We start from the raw sequence: 8,168 nt of genomic DNA, 5'->3' as shown, positions 1-8,168 counted from the left end.
GCAAAAACTGAGAGTTTTATATATATATAAAAAAAAAAAAAAGGAACACTGCATGCCTTTAAAAGGAAATCTGGCACCCCCAATGTTAAATATCCTGCAAGGGGACCACTGTAGACCTGCATTGTTCAGAGGGCTCCACGTGGAGCTAACACACACACAAAAAAGGGAATTATTGGTGATATGTCTTCAAGCGTCTCGTTGTGAATTTGATGTTGTGTGCTTTGGGAACTATCCAAGGTTACATGGTAAAAAAGCGGGGGGGGGGGGGGGTGAAACTGATTGTTTAAAACTGGATTCCTGATGTTTCAATACAGATGTGAGCAGAAGGAGCCCTTTTTTGTGTGTGACTGTTGATTAAGAAGGGAAGAAAAAAATGCAGAGGAGCACAACTAAGTAATTACAGAAACAGTCATCAGGTAATCATGGACCTGAAAGGGACAGAGTGAAGGTCTTAAAGGGAAGTTTTTAATCCCAAGTAGTAAATATCAAAGCGGCACCCAGCTATCACTCTGTGTGTGTGTGTGTGTGTGTGTGTGTGTGTGTGTGTGTGTGTGTGTATGTACACCTCCCCTTCCCATTGTCCTCAACTCTATAAGGCCTTGAAACTCCAGTTGTGGTCAGACTCCACAGCATGGGCTTCACTGGAGGCCTTGTGAGCAGCTCAACCCCCCTCCCCCATCTACTAATCTGCATTTTTAACAAGATTCCCCAGGTTGATTTTTTTTTTTTTTTAAATGTGGTAATGGCACTGCCTATGGAGATCAGGAGACAACACCTGGGACTCTTTCCACCACGTGGGGCCCATGATTAAATTCAGATCACCAGTAAAACTCAGGCTAGAGGATGGAAATTAGAGGCCAACCTGTAGGCAAAGCCTTTTTTGAAAGAGAGAGACGCACATAGAGAAAGGAGGACTACCACGGGAAGATGGATAATACTATTAGAATATACCTTGTGTTAGTGCTAAGTGGCCATGCCAACAACTAAAAGAGATGAGTACTATGAGTGGGGTTAGTTAGGAAATCTTTTTTTTTTTTTTTAAGGAAAATGGAAATGCACTTGGTGTATTAGTGGTGAACCAGTGTGATACACTCACTAGCTGTACATTTTGACAATTTCTGTTAGAAATCGGCTGAAACAACTGGCGACACCTTTTAAATCAAGACAAAACAGGTGGTGGTTTAAGCCTCCAGAGAACAAAGGGCCAGGATCCCTGAGAACAACAGTTCTGAATCTAAGTGGGAGGAGAGAAAGGGGCAAAGGGAGAAGGGGGTGGAAAAGCCTGGGTGTGTGTAAGCCACTGGCAAAGCTTTGCTCCTCCCCCACAGGAGAAAGAGTACACTTTCCAGAACTGTAACCAGTTAGCCAGAGAGGACAGGCACACTTAAATGTGTTGGGGCAAAACCCAAGCTACATTCTTCCCATTCTACAGATGAGAAAGCAGGCTCACAGACATTAAGCAACTTGCCCAAGGACACTTGAGTCAAGGGGCCCCAGCCAGCTTCCAGCCCTTCTGTTCTCTGCACTACACCCTTTTGTGATTTTTACCACCCCTCTAGGTTGCACAGGAAGGTTGGAGACTGCAGAAGAACGAGAATGGCCCATAATTAGAAAAAGATGCTGGAAGTAGACGCTGCCTAGTTCTCTTATTCCAGCTTCAAATTCCCTACCCATCTCCGGAGACCCACCCCGTTCCCCAGCTGGTCCTCTCTACCAGCCCTTCTGTTTAACTCTTCATGGGCCTACATGACTTGACCCAAAAAGCACATCTAAATATCATCTTCAAATGGCTTAATCTTTTTGTATTTACCATCTTCCTAGTCTTTAAACTACTTAGAACAAGCACTGTCTTCCTCCTCAGTAGAAGAGGACTTTTTTTCCAAGATGGAGTCACTGAATGGATAGTAAGAATAGACAAATGATGAGCCCCGACAAAGTTCTAACTCTTTAGGGTCAGGGGCTGGTTTCTCTTCCAGAGTTCAAGTCCCGGCAACCACTTGGTGGCTCACAACCATCTATAATGGGATCTGAAGCTCTCTTCTGTCTTGCAGGCATACATACTCATATGTAAATAAACTTTAAAAACAGAAAAGAAAACAGGTCACAGGACACATGTGGCTGTGGCCTGTGCTCCTCAATAAGTTAAGGCCTCAGTGGTCCTCAGCCTGTGGGTTGGGACCTGTACAGGGGTCGCATATCAGATATCCTGCATATAAGATATTTACATTATGATTCAGAACAGCAGCTGAATTACAGCTATGAAGTAGCAAAGAAACTAATTTTATAGTTGGAGGTCATCACAAATGAGGAGCTGTATTAAAGGGTTGCTGCACGAGGAAAAGTGAGAACCACTGGGCCAAAGGATCACACACAAGGGCAGCCTTAGCAGGCAAGAGGCCTGGATTCAATCCTCAGGGCTGGAAACAAGCAAACCAAGACGAAGATATTCATATTTGATTTTATATTTTCATCATATACTTAAAGGTTGACTCTTAAAAACAATTTTTTTTTTCTCTACAGATCATTTAATAGAACCTGATATGGCTCAGTGGTTAAAAGTACTTGCTGCTCTCCCAGAGGACCTGAGTCCAGGTACCTGCACACAAACACATACTCACACACAGACACATACATATATACATACATACATACATACTATTTTAAAAATAAAATCTAAAAATATATGTCAGGGTCACAGAAGCAGAACATAATAAGGTAGTTGTAACAAGGTAGTCGTAATAATGGCCGGTTGTAACTTTTTGAAACAAAGGTAGGGTTGTAAGATGATCATAACAATGTTTTAAAACAAAGATGTGGTTGCCATTTGGAACAGGCAGTACAGAACCATTTATAGTTAAGGTTACAGTGGGCACAGCCCAGTCCTTGAGAATCAGGTTTAACCATAAGGGTTACTCACATTAGGAATAAACCTAAGTTGTCTTTACTATAAGATGGCTTTTAAGTCTAAGACAGAGGCAGGCTGGGTCATCATTATCTGTGGTATTTCAATCTCATGTCAAGAATGTAATGAGACCTTAGCAAATATATTATTTGTTTAATGCCCTTTATTTTAAACAAAGAGCTAACTAGTTAGAGATGCCCTAAACACAGTCAAGGCTTTTCTTCCTCTTGAGGACAAACTTGGAAGTTCACTCTTAGGTAGAGAAAAACTAAACCATATCAGCCTGTGAGGCGGCTTAGAAGGACTGCTGAGCTGATGGACCAGTCAACGATCAGAAGACAGCTGCCCATAGACGAGTGGCTACGAGATGGTAGAGAGTCTAGATGTTCAGGGGATAGATGGGTTGAAGGAGCTAGACTGAACAGGTACTACCAGATCACCTGTGGGAGCTACCGTGAAGGCTGTGTAAGCTCTGCAGCTGCCCCAGTGGATTTTTTTTTTAATAACCCGGGCCAGGTGTAATGGCACGCATCTTTAATTCTAGCACTGTAGAGGCAAGTGCAGAAGATTTTTGCGAGTTCAACGCCAGCCTGGTCCTCATATGGAGTTGCAGGCCACCCAAGGCTACATAGTGAGACCATGCCTCAAAATAAATTAATTGGCTCACTCTTGTCTCAAGCTTTGGGTTTGTGGTTTGTTCCCTGGCCCCTCTGTGTTCAGCTTCACTTAAGACTTCTTTCCCTCATCTCCACCCACGGCTGCACGTTACGCTTCCTTCTGTTTGTTTGTTTGTTTGTTTGGGTTTTTTGTTTTTTGGGTTTGTTTTCTTTCCTTCCTTCCTTCCTTCCTTCCTTCCTTCCTTTCTTTCTTTCTCTCTTTCTTTCTTTGCTTTGTCTTTCGTTGTTTCTTGAGGTTTTTTCTCCTGTTCCTACTGGCTTCCCAATTTTGATACTTGAGAATTCACTTTAAAAGTAGAATCTTTTTTCCAGCCTGGTCCACAGTCTGCAAGCCTGGTGATTCGTCCTATTTTGTTCATATGTTCTTAAGTCTCCTAAGTCAGTGTGCTTTCTGATAATACAAATTAAAAATGTGTGAATTGAATAAAGTGAGTCTGAAAAATGGTGACTCAAAGTTATATAACTAGCTGGGCAATGGTGGCGCATGCTTTTAATCCCAGCACTTGGGAGGCAGAGGCAGGCAGATTTCTGAGTTCGAGGCCAGCCTGGTTTACAGAGTGAGTTCCAGGACAGCCAGGGCTACACAGAGAAACCCTGTCTCGAAAAACCTAAAGAGGGGAAATTTTAAACAACTATTTTAAACATAGGATACCTTTAGAAGCTGTGAATATAGTAATTTGCTGTTGAATTTGTCAGGGAAGATTTTAGTCATCCATCCAGTGAGTTTATGTGCTTGTTTTGGGGACAAAGTCCACGTGTCCCAAGGTAGCCTTGAACTTACTATGCAGCTAGGGATAACCTGGAAGTTCTGATTTTCCTGCCTTCACCTCCTGAGTGCTAGCATGGCAGGCATGCATCACTATGCCTGGTCTAGTTCAAAGTCCCTTAATGGTAGACCTCTTGCTGTTTTCCTGGGAAACTTGGTAGAGCATATTGTAGTACATTTTGGCAATGTGCTTTTTTAGCTTAGCGATACACAGGACACAGACTTCTGAGCTTTTGTAACTGAACACAAAGAACTTTACTTAATTTTCAGATTTTTAATGTTTTTGCAGGGTGTGGTGGCACACAACAGTAATCCCTGCATTTGGGAGGCGGAGACAGATGGATCTCTGTAGGTTCAGGGCCAGTCTGGTTACAGAGTAAGTTTCAGGACAGCCAGCTAAGTAGAGAGACCCTATTCCTCTTAGGTAAATTCATTAGGTGAACAGATAAACAAACTGTGTTGTGTCCACACAAGGGAACGGCATTTAGTGCTGAAAAGAGATGAGCTATCGATCTGTGAAAAGACACAGAGGAAACCAACGTCAGGTACAAAGTAAGAGAAGGCGGCATCGTGACCCTCCTTTAATTTCGCAGTGCCAGGAATGAAGCTCAGGGACTATGAATACCAGGCCAATGAGAGCTCTGTCCCCATCCCAATAAACCCAACCTAAGGGCTACATACCATGATTTCAACTACGTGATGCTCTAGGGTAAAAAAAAGTCAAAAAGAACAACCCTGAGGACAGTAGAGAAAGGTCTGTGATGGCCCACGGTTGTAGAAGTAAAGGATGAATGGGGAATGCAGGATTCTTAGGGCAGTGACATTTTTCTGTGTGATATTGTCATGGTGTCTACAAGTCATAAAAAATGTTGAACACCCAGGGAGAATCATATTGTAAGTAGTGTGTCAGTGTAGGACCAGCAATCATAATTTACAAAACACTCTGGTGGGGAAGGTAGGTAGGAGGATGCTCTATGTGCATAGGATATTTTGGTGAGAACGAAAATCTATTCGAAAAGAAATCAAGTTGTAGGGCCAGTGATGTGGCTCAGCAGGTGCTTGCACTGAGTTTGCTGAGCATCTGACTCCTAGCCCTACCTCATGGAAGGAGAGACCCCACTCCTGCAAGTTGGCCTCTTTTCTCCACTCATTTGAGAGCACACATGCATGCACACACACAAGGAAAATTCAAAAATGATACATAAATACATAAGTGATCTCTTTAAAAAATTCACTGCTGTGTATGGTGATAACATGTCTATAATCCTAGTTTTGGGAGGTAGAGGCTGAAGAATCAGGAATTCAAGCTCACCATTGTCTCCATAATGGGCTTAAGGCTAGCCTGGTTTACAAGAGAACTTTCATAAAACAAATAATAAAAATAAAACTTACTTTCTTTCCTTTCTTCCTTCTTTTTTTCTTCTTTTCTCCCAAACTACTCCCAAACAATGACTTATGATTCTCTCTTGGCATCAAACATTTAGGACTCTGTTACACTACCACACAGAAAAGTGTCACTGCCCTAAGAATCCTGCATTCCCCATTCATCCTTTACTTCTACAACCGTGGGCCATCACAGACCTTTCTCTACTGTCCTCAGGGTTGTTCTTTTTGACTTTTTTTTACCCTAGAGCATCACGTAGTTGAAATCATGGTATGTAGCCCTTAGGTTGGGTTTATTGGGATGGGGACAGAGCTCTCATTGGCCTGGTATTCATAGTCCCTGAGCTTCATTCCTGGCACTGCGAAATTAAAGGAGGGTCACGATGCCGCCTTCTCTTACTTTGTACCTGACGTTGGTTTCCTCTGTGTCTTTTCACAGATCGATAGCTCATCTCTTTTCAGCACTAAATGCCGTTCCCTTGTGTGGACACAATACAGTTTGTTTAACTCTTCACCTAATAAAGGATATCCTGTTTGCTCCATGTCTTACTAATTATGAATAAAGCTAGTATAAATACCCATGTGAAATTTTCTGTGTAAGCATACATTTTTAACTCCTTGGGGTAAATACCAAAGAGTGATTCCTGGTTCATATAGTAAGTGTGTGTTTAGTTTGTAGGAAATTACTAATCTGTTTTCTGAAATAATGGCATCATTGTGTATTCTTGTCATTTGTGAATGAGGATTCCTGTTGGTACACCCTCTACAGAACTTTGTGTTGTCAGGATTTGGGACTTACCTATGTAATGGTATTTCACTGGTTTGTTTTTTGCTCTTATTTTTAAAAATATAAATGTCTCTGCCATATTACTAGTAGAAAATTTCAACTTAGACATAGCTAGTTTCTCGATTTATTTACCTAGAATAACATGGAATTTAAAAGCTTTTGAAAAATTGAGTCCATGTGCAGATTGAAAAATATGAAGTAGTTGAAATGGATTTTTAAAATTTCTGTGTATATTAATTACCTTGCTGGGGCTAGGGCAGCAGCTCAGTTGGTGAAGTGTTTGCTGTGCAGATGAGAGTGTGGTTCCAATCCCCAGAGCCCATGGGGAAAGCAAGCAGGGATGACACATGGATATGTCCAGAGCTGGAGAGGTAGCAGGAGATTCCAGGGTCTAGCTTAGACTACTTGGAGAGCCCCAGACCAATAAGAGATTCTGTCCCAAAAAATAAGGGGCATGTTTCCTAAGGAGTGACACACAAGGTTAACCAAGGTGGACCTGGGACTCTTGATCCTCCTGCCTCAGCCTCATGGGTTACAGGTGCACAAGGTATTGCATATGTGTAGCTTTTAAACATACTTTGTAAATATTTTAGTTTTGGAGGTTTGGAGGTTTTGTTGTTGTTGTTTTTGTTTAAATTGGCCTGAACTGGTGGCACACACCTTTAACACCAGCAACTGGGAGGCAGAGGCAGGAGGATTTCTGTGAGGTCACACTGATCTTCACAGTGAGTTCCCAGTCATCCAGAGCTACACAATGAGATCCTGTCTCAACAAGTTTTTTTTTTATTTAGTGTGTGTGTGCGCGCACATGTGAGTGCATGAACTATGGCACAACTGTAGAGGTCAAAGGGCAATTCCTTCTACCATGTGGGTCCCGGCAATCAGTTGAGGTTGTCTTTGGTTATTAGGATTGCTGGCAAAATGCTTTTACCCAATGAGATTTCTGGACAGCCCCATTAGATGGATTTTTTTAAAAAAGAGAACAAGTGAAGGGTGGAACATTGGAAGATGTGGAGGGAGAACAGGGAAGGGGGATGCGATGTAGAGATAGATGGATAGATAGATAGATAGATTATATATATTTATACTATATATAATATAAATATGTATATATATTTAAGAATAATTTTTTGTTTTTGTTTTTGTTTTTTTTCAAGACAGGGTTTCAACTGTGTATCAGCCTTGGCTGTCCTGGAACTCACTCTGTAGTCCAGGCTGACTTCAAACTTGAAGAGATCATTTACCTCTGCCTCCTGAGTGCTGGAATCAAAGGCAGGTACCACCATCACCCAGCTTAAAAAGAAATGTTTAAAATAAAAATATTAAGTGCAACTCATTTAAGTGGTCTATAATTTCTTCTGTAATTTGGATGTTTTGCAATTTATAATCAGACAGGTGGGGATTTTTGTTTGTTTGATTTAAATATTTAATGTGTATGAGTAAACACTCATGTTTTGCTGCATCTGTACTACATGTGTGCTTGGTGCCCATGGAGGTCAGAAGAAGGTTTCAGGCACCAGGAACTGGGGTTATAGATGGTTGTGAACTATCATGTGACTGCTGGGATTCAAACTCCAGTTCTTTGCAAGAGTGACAAGTGATTTTAACCACTGAGCCATCTATGTAGCCCATTAGCTGGATTTTCAAATGTGT

At 41.7% G+C, this 8,168-nt stretch overlaps 1 long non-coding RNA gene across 1 annotated transcript; it reads left to right on the top strand.

Annotated features, from left to right (window-relative positions):
- Positions 1 to 278: 278 nt before the first annotated feature.
- On the top strand, positions 279 to 7,808 carry LOC143442420 (uncharacterized). The gene is made up of 3 exons (XR_013110620.1): positions 279 to 416; positions 2,521 to 2,592; positions 7,673 to 7,808. It is a non-coding gene; the product is annotated as an uncharacterized LOC143442420 (long non-coding RNA).
- Positions 7,809 to 8,168: the final 360 nt, after the last annotated feature.

The sequence above is a fragment of the Arvicanthis niloticus genome, chromosome 5 (genome assembly GCF_011762505.2).
Source record: "Arvicanthis niloticus isolate mArvNil1 chromosome 5, mArvNil1.pat.X, whole genome shotgun sequence".
NCBI classification, from domain to species: domain Eukaryota; kingdom Metazoa; phylum Chordata; class Mammalia; order Rodentia; family Muridae; genus Arvicanthis; species Arvicanthis niloticus.
This window is presented reverse-complemented; position numbering and strand designations above follow the sequence as displayed.